We start from the raw sequence: 15,379 nt of genomic DNA, 5'->3' as shown, positions 1-15,379 counted from the left end.
ATTGCACTTATTGGAACATGTGTTGTCTCAAATTTCCATCTTTGAGTTGAATGATTTGTGGTCGTTTTGATGATGTGATTGTAGTGTTCATTGTGATAAACTTGCTCATGATGTTAAAAACCATGTGTTTGTGTGGAACCCGTTGGTTGTCAAATAACATAATGCATAAATGTTTGTGGGTATCATTACTGTTAAACCCTCACGAGACTTCACTCGTCCTCTAGGGATGCCTAGGGGTTTCAAAGGCTTGTTGCATATGCTAAATACAATCGTTTCTCCCATGACAGTGGACTTATGTTTCTTGTTTTCATTTTGTTTTGCTAAGGGACTAGCAAAATGTAAGTTTGGGGGTATTTGATGAGTGCCAAATATTGTATATTTGGGCCCCTTTACTTATGTTTGTTAAGCTCTTAGCTGTGTTAATTTCTGATTTTTTTGTTAGTTCTGGTGTTTTGGTGTGTTGCAGGTCATTAAGAGAAAACTGCGGTTTGAGGGTGGAAATAAACAAAATAATTGAAGATTCCTGGAAGTGCGATCGAGCGCACAGAGAGACGATCGAGCGCACGACCACGTCAGCCCTAGCATGCATCGCTTAATTGCTGCGCCGCAGGAGCCTTGAAAAAAAAAAAACCGAGTGCGCTGGAGCGCACCTTGGGTGCGATCGAGCGAACTCATCACCTGGCAATGCTGAACCCTAGTTTTTATTATTTATATACAACGTTTTTCTCTTGTAAACACACATTGGGAGGCGCTATTTTAAGCTAAAATACGACGTTTTGTCGTACGGAAGCTTGTGCTTCGTTTTTCATTGTAAGTTTTATTTTTCTCATGATGTCAATTCAATTTTTTGTTGTTTTTGTTATCATGAGAGGCTAAAACCTTCAACTAAGGTTGAAGTTGAAGCCTCATCATTGATAAACATACATGTCTTGTCGTTTTATACATACAATGAGATTATATCATGAAAGTGTGGTTCAAAAGCCAATTCAACAGTTTAATTAAGTTTAATTGATTAAATGTTGGTAATATAATGTTGTTCAAAAGCCAATTCAACAGTTTAATTAAGTTTAATTGATTAAATGTTGGTAGTATACTCATGTTCAATTTAATATCGTTGTGTTTCGTCCGGGGGTACATAGAATGATTGGATTGAGACTAATATCCATTGTGATCTACGAATACAGTGGATGATTTGATCTCAATTAAATATTCGTTGTGATTCTTTGAACGGATGGATTCATCGAATGATTTAATTTGCATGTTTACAACTTTTGAACAGTATATTTGGATTGAATATTGTATGCATAAATTGCAAGATATGTTGCTTGATTTGACACGGGGGATTCGGAAACCTTAGTAATTTACCATTACTTATTTTTAATTTGTTTAGTTTTAGTTTATGATTTTGCACGACACAGTTACAAAAATTGGAACTAGGTTAAGATAGAATTAGGTTAAACTAGAAAATTGATTCTTGCAAACACGTCTCCCTCTCGATTCGACCTCGCACTTGCACACACTTTACTGCACACGACTCGTGCGCTTGCGAGTACAATTAAATTTGTACATCAGGAATGACCCCGTATTTGCACACTATACTACTGTTTTGACCTTGTGAACTTGCGGGTAAAACATCCAATTATTTGCCTATTAATTTAGGTAGGCAATTGTGAACAAAATTAATAAAGTTTCAGCAATCTTTTTCTATAAAAGGAAGCTTCTCATTCCCCCCAGCTTCAACAGCAAGTGCATTATAACTCTAACTCAGTTTAATTCCAAACATATCATTTATTATAATCTTTCTTCTCACATTAGAATTCAAATTCCTATTGCATTTAAAATATCTTCCCGTGTTTGGGCTTAAATCACGATTGTGGTTGTTAAATGCCAAAATATTTATATTTTAGCCCTTAACTTACATGTGTTAATCCTTTAATTTTGGTTAATTTATAGCATTTTAGTTCTTTTCTGTGTTTTCCTTATTTTGTAGGTCCTTGGAGAAAAAATGAAGCAATCTTAGAAGTTTCGGGCTTAAAGAGAAATTTTGAAGAAGATTGGAGGCTCTGGTAGTGCGATCATCGCAGGGGAGCTGTGATTGAGCGCACTACAGGCCAAGACCACGAGCGCAAGGCACCCGCGATCGAGCGCCCAACACAAGAAGATCGATCGCAGTCCTGCGATCGATCGCACACGGGCTGCGATCGAGCTCACCCGTCCGTGATGAGCAAGTTAGCCGCCTGCCTTTATATGGAAAGTGTAATTTCTAGGGTTTTGTAACTTTGTGCGAACTAGGGCTCAAACCCTACGATTTTTAGGGTTTTTAGAATATACCTAAGTCTTATAAATAGACCCTTAAACCTCTAGAATAAACACACACTTTTCAAGGAGAAGAATTGGAGCTCTTCAAGTTCAAGTTTCGTGTTTATGCTTTTCCTTTCTATTTTATTTATAAAGATGTTTAACATCAAACTCATGTGTAACTAATTTACTTAGTAGGACTAGATTGAAGCCCCAGTTATGTTTAGTTAAGATTCAATATTGGCACCTTTGTGATGATCATGTTGTGATATTTAACTTGATTAATTCCTGTTTTCATGAATTCTTCATATGTGTTTGCCTGATCAACATAGGTATGGACTAGTTAGTTAAATCAATTTGGATGACCGAGTCCTGGGATTAATAAAAGTAACAAAAGAAATCCACACCGGATTCTTGGGTTAATCAACATGGGGAACCGGGAGTATACACCTATGCCCTAGGCCTCATGTGTTTGTCGATTTCCACAGAATTATGCTTTCTTAAAGAACAACTTAGAATACACCCATGCTAAATCCTTTAAGAAAGAAAAGAGTTAGAGTATACACCCATGCCCTTAGGTTGACAAACATTAGATATACATAACATGATCAAAACATTGGCATATTGTTATATTATCTAAATATAATTAGTGGTAGATATCAAAACCCTACCTTTTTATTATTATCAACTCAAAATCAATCTTTCTTTTATTTTACTTTTAGAATTTATTTTAAGCAAAATTTACCAATCCTCGTGGGAATGATCCCGTACTTGCATCATATACTACTATGTTGACCTTGTGCAGTTGTGGGTAAAACGTACAATTATTTGCCTATTAATTTAGGTAGATATTTGCACAACAAGTTTTTGGCGCCGTTGCCGGGGAATGCGGCAAATTTGTTTAGAATTATTTTCCTTTAGTTGTGTTATTTTAATTTTTAATTTTTAATTTTGTTTTTATCAAAAATAAAAAATAATTTCCGTTTTTCTTAATTTTCCGATTTTATGTTTTGTTTCAGTTTTACAGCACCAGCATTTTGTTACTGGGATCGAGCGGAGGCCGAGTGCGATCGAGCGCACTAACCTACGATCGAGCGCAGTTCCAGAGAGCATCTGGACAAGCAGCACTGAAGCTGGTTTGACTGCAGAGGAAATTCAATTTATGCAGGGTCGTCGATCTCAAGATTCAACCATCATTCCACTCGATCCTGAAATTGAGCGGACAATTCGACAAAGGCCTAGAGACAATGAAGAAGAGGAAGAAGTTGAGGAAACAATGAAAGATTTGCAAGAGAACCCACCAATAGTGCTAAGACCACTAGCGGCGAATCCACTACCGATACGAAGACCAATGAAACAGGCTTTCATCCCGACAAACCTCAACCAACCATCATGCATAGCCTATCAACCGGAGGTGGAAGGCAATTATTATATTTCTCCTCAGATATTCAATGCATTGACTTACTTCAGGGGCACAGCTACTGAGGATCCTAACTTGCATCTTAAGGAGTTCTTTGATCTATGCAAGCTGCAGCACATAAAAGGTCAAATGCCAGAGAGACTCAGGTTAGTCCTCTTTCCTTTCTCTTTGAAAGATAATGCTAAACTGTGGTATAATTCCTCGCCTGCAGATTCCATCCATACCTGGGACGAATTAGCCACCAAGTTCCTAAAGAAGTTCTTCCCAGCTCAAAAGACAAGACAGTTTAAAAGGGAACTTCAAATGTTCCAACAAAGAGATGGAGATCTTTTCTTTGAGGCATGGGACCACTTCAATCATTGCTTCTAAAGTGCCCACATCACAACATCCCTCAAGATGATCAAGTACAAATTTTTTATGAAGGGTTAGATGACACTAACAAAGGGATGGTTGATTCAGCTTGTGGAAGAGAACTTACGGAAAAGAGTAGTGAGGTAGCCATGGAGCTATTCAAAACACTAAATGAGCATTCCCAACAATTCTGCTCTAGAGGAAGGCAAGGAGTAAAAAGTAAAGGCATGTATGAAGTGAACCTCAATGGTGGATCTCCAAATCAGATGGCTGCTGTGGAAAGAAAGTTGGATATGATTTTCAAAGCCATAACTGCTCAGAACATCTCACCTATTCAATAGGACACACAAATCTAGGTATGTGCCATATGTTCTCATTTTGATCACACCACTGAGATGTGTCCTTTATCTCCATTTGCAGATCGAGAAGAGGCGATTTATGTGGGACAAAACAATTACCCTCTCAAGAACAATCCATACTCCAACACCTACAATCCAGGGTGGCGCAACCACTCCAATGTCTCATGGAGTAACAATCGGAATGCTCTAAACCCTCAAGGACAGCAGAGGAGTCCCCAACAAGCAGTCTTACCAGTTCAAGAGCCAAAGAAGAATGACCTGGAGAGTATTGTACATCAATTTGTGATTACGCAACAACAAACCAATGCCAAGCATGACCAGTCCATTCAAAGGACCGAGCAAGCTATCCAAAGACTGGAAGTACAAATGGGACAAATGGCGAAGGAGCTGAGTGAAAGGAAGCAGGGTGAATTTCCATCCCAAACAATACCCAGTCCAGGGGGTTACCAGCAATTGAAAGCAGTCACAATTCTCATAAATAGAAAGGTCATAGGAACTGAAGAGCCACCTCAAGCATCCCCAGATGAAACCTCAACATCCAAGGTAAGTAAAATGGAGAAGGTGAATGCACCACCCTTCCCTCAAAGGTTAGTAAAGCCAAAGAAAGAAAAACAACTCATTGATATTTTTGAAACCTTGAGGAAAGTGGAGATTAACATTCCTTTATTAGATGCAATTAAACAGATTCCCTCATATGCTAAATTTTTAAAAGATTGTTACACTAATAAAAGGAAGTTTCAGGAGCATGAGACAATGGCCTCAACCGAGGAGGTAAGTGCGGTTTTGTTAAGAAAATTACCACCAAAGCTAACAGATCTGGGTAGTTTTACCATTCCTTGCAGGATAGGAGACCATTCTTTTGAAAGGGCACTACTGGATCTCCGAGCAGGGGTTAATTTGTCGCCTTACACTGTATATGAGACACTAGGTTTGGGGGAGCTTGAACCAACTTCTATCACCTTGCAATTGGCAGACAGGAGCATCAAAAGACCAAGAGGTATACTTGAGGATGTTTTGGTAAAGGTAGGGAAATTTATTTTACATGCTGATTTTATTGTGTTGGATGTGGAAGAATCCCCTATGCCATCACCTTTACCTACTATCTTAGGAAGACCCTTTATAAGAATTGCTGATACTACAATAGGTGTGAAAAAGGATACAGTAAGTATGAAGGTGAATGGTGAGACAATAGAGTTCAAAATATTTGATGCAATGAAATTACCTCAAGATGATTTCGAATGTTTTGATGTTTGTATGATCCAAGGTACTGGTGAGACAGTTCTTTAGGACCAACACAATGATCCATTGAAGACCCCCCTCACTCACAATTTCACAAGGCAAAACATTAATCCAAATTATGAAGATGTTACTAAGGACATCATTGGAGCAGAGCACCCGCTTGAAACCTTTCAACCATATCCAAGTGCTAAGAGGAAGCTGCGGCTGCATGAACTGGAAGAATTAAGGTGTGAAGCAAATGGGGATACCAAGCTCCACAAGAAAAGACCCAAGGCTTATCATGATACGAAGCATGTCAAAAAGGAGTCTTATGTGGGACAGAAAGTGTTGACCTATACTTCAAGATTAAGTCCTATCCCTGTACCACCAAGAGCACTAGAGCCACAATCCGTGGAGTCCAACTACATCTCTCCAGACTAGTACCACTGAAGCTACTAGAAGAAGGGTTTGAGCAATCCAAGAGCTCGAGCGCATCTTCTCAGAATAGTGGTACTGAGGCCACTAAATGCGGTACAATTCTCTATTTCCTTTCCATTGTGTCAATTTCTTTACTTTACATAATTTCCTGTAATACTTTTAATGTTCTTACTTATCTTTTGTGTTTTCTTTTTATTTCAGTAAGTTGTTGTACATTCTGCATTCTCAAAAAAAAAAAAAAAAAAAATTGTTTTGCATTTTGTTACTACGATCGAGCGCAGTGCCCAATTTTTGTTACGTTCTATTCTGTTAGTGCGATCGAGCGCACTTTGTGTGCGTTCGAGTGCACCTCACCCACACACGCACACCACTGCACGAGTGAGATAGAGCGCACTCGGGCAGAAGGCCACGTGACCTATTTTAGGTCACTTTTCCCCCATTTTCACGTCACTTCTTCCCCGCGCCGTATGCCCACCCACTCTCTACTCTCACTCCGCTAGCAATCAACATCACCACACTCCCTTCCACCGATCACCACTCATCACAACCACACCCCCACAGTACACCGCACTCTCCGGTCACCACTTCCCACCACACAACACTCACACCCATTCCCGCCTTCACATATCTCCACCCCAACTCGGCTTCTCCCCAACCTCCATTTTTTTCATAATTTTTGCAATTTGTGGGTGATTCTCCACCCACATTTGCTCTAGTGGTTGGATTTACTTGATTTTGCAAGGGGTTTGGGCAATTGTTGCTATGATTTTAAAACTTTGGTTGTCACACTGCACACCAAGTGTTCGACAAAAGTCCTGAATCAAGCTCACCATGCCAAAAACTCGAGCTTCATCCTTTCGGGGTGCTGATTCCCAAGCCATTTCCTCCAAACCCACTTTTAAGGAGCAAGAGCTGCTGTTTGAAACGACTTTTTCCATCCGAGAGGATTTCCAACACCTTGAAGCTTCTCAATGGGCGGTCACAGAGTTCAAGCGCCGGTGGCTATAGAAGCTATTCAAGCCGGTCACCTCCACTACATACAAAAAATTGGTGACTGAGTTCTATGCACACCTATCTCATGATTGCAACAGGCTGGCTGGCCTATCTTCCACAGTGCATGGACAAGCTATTGAAATGACGAAGGCTGACATTGCCACTGCACTCCAGTGCAATGATGAGCACCCTCCAAAAGAAGCGCAGCTTGCAAAGCAACCTCCTAGATTTTATGTGACGAAAATCATTGAAGACATGTGTTAAGGGCAATATGATGACACACACCATAATGCCAGAAGCCGGTCCAAGCTACCTCCATAGCTTTGGTTTGTGGACTCTATTTTGTACCGTAATGCCTTTCCCTTGGGGCACAAGACTCAAAGGCGGGACCAATTCTTACAAACACTCTTCATAAAGGTGCCTGGTGTTCCATTCCTGACATCATTTGGAACCAAATTCATAAGTTTTGGAATGGAGTGCATATCAGGGGAGCTGAGTCCACCCACTCATGGGGGTTGCCCTTTCCTTACTTAATCACTTACATCCTCCAGAAAAAGGGCATCAAGGGCACCACAGCAGATGAGCCAGTCACCACTACCCCAAAGTTTGGCATTCGCCAATGGAACCAAAGCTACTCCCACATGCCCAAGGTACCTCAAACACTAGCAACTAACACAAAAGAGTTCTAGGCCGAGCCGATAGCAAAAGATGAACCCTCAGCTAATCCAGAAGCAACAGCAGAGGAGGCCCCGGCCACTTTTTGTGTAGCATAGTTTCACTCCATCAGTGAAGAAGTGGCCGGCCTTTGGAGAGAGTTGGTTGATCAAAGCCGAGAGGCTCGGGAGGATAAAGTCTTGATAGACGAAAGACTAGCTGCCTTAGAAGAACTGATGTGGTCCATTCTTAGCCGTTTGCCACCACCATCAGGAGCATCTTCTTCGGGATAGCACTAAGAGGGGACCCACCGTCTGGCTAAAGACGTTAAACTTAGAGCTCATGGGAGGCACCCCATAGTTTATCTTGTTATTTTATTTTTGTGTGTTTCACTTAATCTTTTTATTTATCTTTAGTTTTGTTCCCTTTCACTTGTGTTCGTGCTTTCTTATTTTGCAGGGACAAGTGCGCTTTGAGTTAAGTTTGGGGGTGTGCTATGAGCCATGCTCTTCTAGACAGTGTTGTCCATCTCCTAGGCAAATTGTTTCCTTGTTTTAGACACATTTAGGACAATGTGTCATTTAAGTTTGGGGGTATGGGAACACATGTTGTCTACACACACTTTGTCCTAGTTTCATGTTATTTGTTTTGTTTGTTTATTGTTAAAAAAAATAATAATAATAAAATAAATAAAAAATAAAAATTTCTATGCATGTTCTTGGTTGCCTTAAAATTTTGGTTAATCTAAGAGAATTGTGGTTTAATTTCATTGGTGAGCTCAAAATTTTGAACACATGATCTGATGAGAGAATTTGTTAAGTTTGGTTAGTTGCTTAGGATAGTTGAGAAATCACATGTTTGATCTGATCACACAAGCACATTAGCACATAATTTGTGGGGTATGACATGAAAGTCTGATGTGTGTGTTTTTACGTCTAGGGTGAAACTGGATGATTTATTAGATGGATACTTTGGCATATATATATATATATGTGTGTGTGTGTGTGTGTGTGTGTGTGTGTGTGTGATAAAAAAAAAGAAAAAGAAAAATATGATCATTGATAAGCTTTTCACTAAGTAACTGGACCTCTTACCTCAAAGAAAATTTTTGATTTAATTGATGTCATGGTTAGTTTGGTTTCGTAGTCTTTTTTACTCGAGTTAGTAAGTCCTAGGGGTGTCCTTACACCTAATGCCCTAAAACCATCTGGTTTGGGAGTCATTGACTTAACACTTGTTACATGGATCAATTAGAAAGCTTAAGGGAACCAAACATTGCACAACCTAACCAAAAAAAAAAAAAAAGAGAGAAGAAGAATAAAAAGAAATATGCCATTGTTGTTCATTCTAATAGGGATTTCAGTGAACTTTGAAATATGGAGACATTGCACATTGGAAATACTCGGAAGCTTCATAATTTTGTGCTAGTTCACTTTATATTGTTTTCAAACTTGTTATGTTTAAGCATGTCCTTTGTAAGTAATTGAACTTTGAGATTCCAATTCATTGTGAAGATGAAGTTCATCTTTTTTAAGCTTGCTAATGAATGAAAATCATGATCTTGAAGTGATACTTTAATTTTTAGGATAACATGAACTGTGCATGATGTTTGTGGGTAACATTCTTGAAAAACCCTCACGAGACTTCACTCGTCCTCTAAGAAATCCCTACGGGTTTAAAAGGCTTGTTGCATATACTAAATGCAATCGTACATCCCACGAAAGATGGATTTACCTTTTTGTTTTCTGTTTCTCCATTTAGTCTTTAGTTTTGTATTGCTAAGGTACTAGCAAAATGTAAGTTTGGGAGTGTGTTAAGTGCCAAAATATTCATATTTTAACGCCTAAATTACATGTGTTAATCCTTTAGTTTTTTTATATGTTTTCCTTGTTTTTGTAGGTCCTTGGAAAAAAAAAAAAAAGGGGGGGAAGCAATCTTAAAGGTTTTGGGCTTAAAGAGCAATTTTGAAGAAGATTGGAGGCTCTAGTAGTGCAATCGATTGTAGGGGAGCTATGATCGAGCGCAAGGCCCCCGCGATCGAGTGCCCAACACAAGAGGATCGATCGCAATCCTACGATCGATCGCAATCCTACGTGATGAGCAAGTCAGCCTCGAGCCTTGATATAGAAAGTGTAATTTCTAGGGTTTTGTAACTTTGTGCAAACTAGGGCTCAAACCCTACAATTTTTAGGGTTTCTAGAATACACCCAAGGCTTATAAATTGACCCTTAAACCTCTCTAGAATAGACACCCAATTTTCAAGGAGAAGAATTGGAGCTCTTTAAGTTCAAGTTTCGGGTTTATTCTTTTCCTTGCTATTTTATTTGTGAAGATGTTTAACATCAAACTCATGTGTAACTAATTTACTTAGTAGGGATAGATTGAAGCCCTATTTATGTTTAGTTAATATTCAATATTGGCGCCTTTGTGATGATCATATTGTGATATTTAACTTGATTAATTCCTACTTTCATGAATTCCTCATATGTGTTTGCCGGATCAACATATGCATGTGGTATGGATTAGTTAGTTAAATCAATTTGAATGACCAAGTCTTGGGTTTAATAAAAGTAACAAAAGAAATCCACACCGGATTCTTAGGTTAATCAACATGGGGAACCGGGAGTATACACTTATGCCCTAGGCTTCATGTGTTTGTCGATTTCCACAGAATTATGCTTTCTTAAAGAACAACTTAGTATACACCCATGCTAAATCCTTTAAGAAATAAAAGAGTTAAAGTATACACACATGCCCTTAGGTTGACAACTTAGGGAAATCTATAGCTTAAGTAGTATATACCCATGCCCTTAGGTTGACAAATATTAGATACACATAACATGATCAAAACAGTGACATATTGTTATATTATCTAAATATAATTAGTGGTGGATATCAAAGTCCTACCTTTTTATTATTATCAACTCAAAATCAATCTTTGTTTTATTTTACTTTTGGAATTTATTTTGAGCAAAATTTAGCAATCCTTGTGGGAATGATCTCGTACTTACATCATTTACTACTATGTTGACCTTGTGCACTTGCGGGTAAAACGTACAATTATTTGCCTATTAATTTAAGTAGATATTTGCACAACAGTGGTCAATAACTACACTAGTCACATTACAATCCCTTTTTACTGTGGGATTTGGCAGGCTTGTCTTGGGTTGTGGCTTGCCTTGACGCCCACATGCAAGGGTGACGTGTGGTTTCCCAAGTGATTTTGTCTCTAGTGAATTTTTTGATTACAACTCCAAAACCTCTTTTCCATTGTTGTTCCACAATTACCCACCTAAATTAATAGGCAAATAACTGGATGTTTTACTCGCAAGTGCACGAGGTCAACATACTAGTATAGTGTGCAAATACGGGGTCATTCCTACGAGGACTGCTGAATCTTGTCTAAATTAAATTCCCAAATTAAAATAAAACAAAGATTAGATTTGAATTGATAATGATATAAAGGTAGGGCTTTGATTATCCACCACTAATTATATTAAGTTAATATATCAATATGCCAATGTTTTGATCAAGTTATTTCTATCTAATGTTTGTCAACCTAAGGGCATTGGTGTATACTCCTTAAGCTATAGATTTCCCTAAGCAACGAGTTAGGCATAGGTGTATACTCTAACTCTTTTCTTTCCTAAAGGATTTAGCATGGTATATACTAAGTTGTTCTTTAGAAAAGCATATGTTCTATGGAAATCGACAAACGCATGAGGCCTAGGGCATGGGTGTAAACTCCCGGTTCCCCATGTTGATTAACCCAAGAATCGCGGTGTGGATTCTTTTGTTACTTATGTTAAACCCAGGACTCGGTCATCCAAATTGATTTAACTAACTAGTCCATACCACATGCACATGTTGATCAGGCACACACATATGAGGAATTCATGAAACTAGGTATTAACCAAGTTAGATATCATAACAAGATCATCACAAAGGCGCCAATATTGAATATTAACAAAACATAACTAGGGCTTCAATCTAGCCCTACTAAATAATATAGCTACACATAAAATTGATGTTAAACATCTTCATAAAATAAAGAAAAGAAAAGAAAAGAATAAACCTGAGACTTGAACTTGAAGAGCTCCTATTCTTCTCCCTTTCAAAGCCCCCTTATTCTAAAGACTTAAGGATCTAGTTATAGGCTTTAGAAGTCCTTGACAAACTAGTAAACCTAGGTATTTCGTAGGGTTTCAAAACCTATTACTATTGGGAGTTGGAAAACCCTAATATGGAAAGAAAGACACTCTGGCCGCCACTTGATATGTCTCATGCGCACAGGTGCGATCGATCGCAGCCCGTGTGCGCTCGATCGCAAGTCTGCAATCGATCCTCTTTTGTTATGCACTCGATCGCTCTTGGCCTGTGATTGATCGTAGTGTCAGGGGGCTCCCATTTTTCCCTTCTTCTCTCTTTGAGCCCAAATCTTCCAGATTTACTTTATTTTCTTCCAAAAGCCTACAAAAGTATGGAAAACACAAAAAGGAATTAAAATGACCTAATTAACTAGAACCAAAGGATTAAAACATGCAAGTTAAGGGCTGAAAATATGAATATTTTAGCACTTAACATCCATCCAAACCGCCTATAATATGAGCAAAGATTTCTAACGGTAGAGAGATTTCTCAAAAAATTATTGTTGGTGCTTAAGTTAGAAAATTATTGTTGTTTTTGCACTAAGGTATGAGCGTCAGATTTGGGTATGTACATAAGTTCAAAAGTTCCATTTCCAAAGGTTTTCCACCACATTTTTTGCAATTTCTTCTATCCAAACACACAAAAACTTTATTGTACAAGAAAATAAAAAAGCCTTTTTAAGTTTTAGAAGAGTTTCTTATAGGGGAAAAGGCCATGGTGTGTAGCGGCGGTGCTGCTTCGTGCTGGGATTCGTCCTTTGTGGTGGGCGGGAGAGGAAAGGGCCGGTGGTGGGAGAGGGTCAGAGGGGCGGGAGATGTTGCAGAGAGGGAGGGAAAATGAAATTTCATTTACGCGTGGGTTTATTTTTTGTTTTTTATTTTATTTTTTTTTTTTTTTTTATAAAAAAAGGTAGTTAACATAGGTTAGGTTAACCCAGGCAAATGAGGATGGAGTGCTAATGGAGTGCTGCTCCATAGCATTACACCTAGGTGAGTTCGAGCGCCCAAGCCAGTGGAGTGAGTGCAGCAGCGATCGCGGGCACCAGAAGTAGGCTCGAGCGCATAAGAGGGACGATCGAGCGCAACCCCTTGGGATTGAGCACACTCGGGGCGCCCAGATGCGGCAGAAGTCATTTTTCACTTCAGATTGGGTTTTCAGTCTCCTAATTGAATTAGGAGACTAACCTTGGAGTTTATTAGGTTTTCTAGAGCTTCTAAGGTTTACGTAAGCCTATAAATATGCACTTAGATCAGTAGAAAAATACATAATTCCAGAGAGGAGAATTTGGAGCTACTTTCAGGAGTCATTTTCGATTTCTTCTTTTCTTTTCTTTTATTTTTAGTTTTATTATGTGTAGCTAAATATTTTGTTAGGGGCTAGATTGAAGCCCTAATCATGTCTTTTTAGGATTTCAATATGACGCCTTTGTTTCAATCATATTTTGGTTTATTTAAATTGATTAATTTGTAGTTTATTGAATTCCTCATATGCATATGGTATGGATTTGTTAATTAAGTCAACTTAGATGACCAAATCTTGGGCTTAATAGAGTAACAAAAGAACTTCATCACGGGTTCTTGGCTTAATCAACATGGAAAACGGGGAGTAGATACCATGCCCCTAGGCTTCATGTGTTTGTCGATTTCCATAGATTTATGCTTTCCTAAAGAACAACATAGTAGATACCATGCTAAATCCTTTAGGGAAGAAAAGAATTAGAGTAGATACCATGCCTAATTCATTGCTTAGGAAAATCAATAGCTTAAGGAGTAGATACCATACCCTTAGGTTGACAAGCATTAAATACACCGATGATTGGAACACTGGCATATTGTTCTCTTACTTAGTCTGATTAGTGGTGGATGTCAAAACCCTAACCCTTTCTTTATTATTTCTTTTTCAATATTTCAAAATCGTGACAATATGTTATTTTAATTTGGAAAATCAGTTTTAAACAAAATCACCAATCCTAGTGGGAATGATCTCGTATTTGCCTACTATACTATCCTTTTGTTCTTGTGCACTTGTGAGCAAAACGTATCGATTATTTGCCTATTAATTAAGGCAAGAGGAAAGAGAATGAAACAACAATAACAACGACACATATTACAAATATTAGAAGTAGAATGACAGATAAACCAGCATGTGTCCTGAGGTATAAATATGTCATTATCCAAAAGTAACAAAATAATAAATACATAATTTGACATTCTATGATTTGAAACTAGAAACGAATTGCTCTGCAATACATGCCTTATAGTGCACTGGACCCCAGCAATCATGTTTCCCAATTTCACAGGAACCTTTCAAAGCCTTTTTAAGTAAGTTCGACAAGCAATTCGTTCGAATGCAATCAACCCCGATTAACGAAAATATCAAATGTATAACAAGTCAGAAAATTGGCCATAACTTTTGCTACGAGTGTCAGATTCAGGCATACGACCCCAATCCGGAAAGCTCTTTCCAGTGCGGACGTCGCGGTCACCTAGCCAGGGCTGGGTGAGCACATTTTCGAGCTCAAAATCCATCATTTTGACCCCCAAGTAGCTCATTTTCATCCGTGCTCTGTAGAAAAGGCGTTTTTACGGAGTATTTGGTCTTACTCGCGGACACGTCTTTACGGAGCATTTTCATCATACTTACTTCTTAATCGCGATGTTATATTATCCCAAAAGTCAAACGGACAAGTGCGAGCGCCGGATCCATTAGCTGTTAGGGCCAGTTCAGCTAGATGCGTGAGGCTTATATGTATTTTGCGGAAGGATGCTAACGGGTGCGATCATACCCGTTAGCATACTAGGATGGGTGACCTCCTGGGAAGTCCTCGTGTTGCACCCCTCATTTTACTTTTAGGTTTTTGGTCCGCGCGGCTTTGGCCACGGTCACCTAGCCAGGGCTGGGTGAGCACATTTTCGAGCTCAAAATCCATCATTTTGACCCCCAAGTAGCTCATTTTCATCCGTGCTCTGTAGAAAAGGCGTTTTTACGGAGTATTTGGTCTTACTCGCGGACACGTCTTTACGGAGCATTTTCATCATACTTACTTCTTAATCACGATGTTATATTATCCCAAAAGTCAAACGGACACGTGCGAGCGCCGGATCCATTAGCTGTTAGGGCCAGTTCAGCTAGATGCGTGAGGCTTATATGTATTTTGCGTAAGGATGCTAACGGGTGCGATCATACCAGCACTAATGCAACGGATCCCATCAGAACTCCGCAGTTAAGCGTGCTTGGGCGAGAGTAGTACTAGGATGGGTGACCTCCTGGGAAGTCCTCGTGTTGCACCCCTCATTTTACTTTTGGGTTTTTGGTCCGCGCGGCTTTGGCCACGGTCACCTAGCCAGGGCTGGGTGAGCACATTTTCGAGCTCAAAATCCATCATTTTGACCCCCAAGTAGCTCATTTTCATCCGTGCTCTGTAGAAAAGGCGTTTTTACGGAGTATTTGGTCTTACTGGCGGACACGTCTTTACGGAGCATTTTCATCATACTTACTT

At 39.1% G+C, this 15,379-nt stretch overlaps 1 non-coding gene across 1 annotated transcript; it reads left to right on the top strand.

The window, feature by feature from the left end:
- Positions 1-15,052: 15,052 nt before the first annotated feature.
- On the top strand, positions 15,053-15,171 carry LOC132183446 (5S ribosomal RNA). Its single transcript, XR_009440419.1, has one exon. It is a non-coding gene; the product is annotated as a 5S ribosomal RNA (ribosomal RNA).
- Positions 15,172-15,379: the final 208 nt, after the last annotated feature.

This window comes from Corylus avellana, chromosome ca5 (assembly GCF_901000735.1).
Source record: "Corylus avellana chromosome ca5, CavTom2PMs-1.0".
In the NCBI taxonomy this organism is placed as follows: Eukaryota; Viridiplantae; Streptophyta; class Magnoliopsida; order Fagales; family Betulaceae; genus Corylus; species Corylus avellana.
This window is presented reverse-complemented; position numbering and strand designations above follow the sequence as displayed.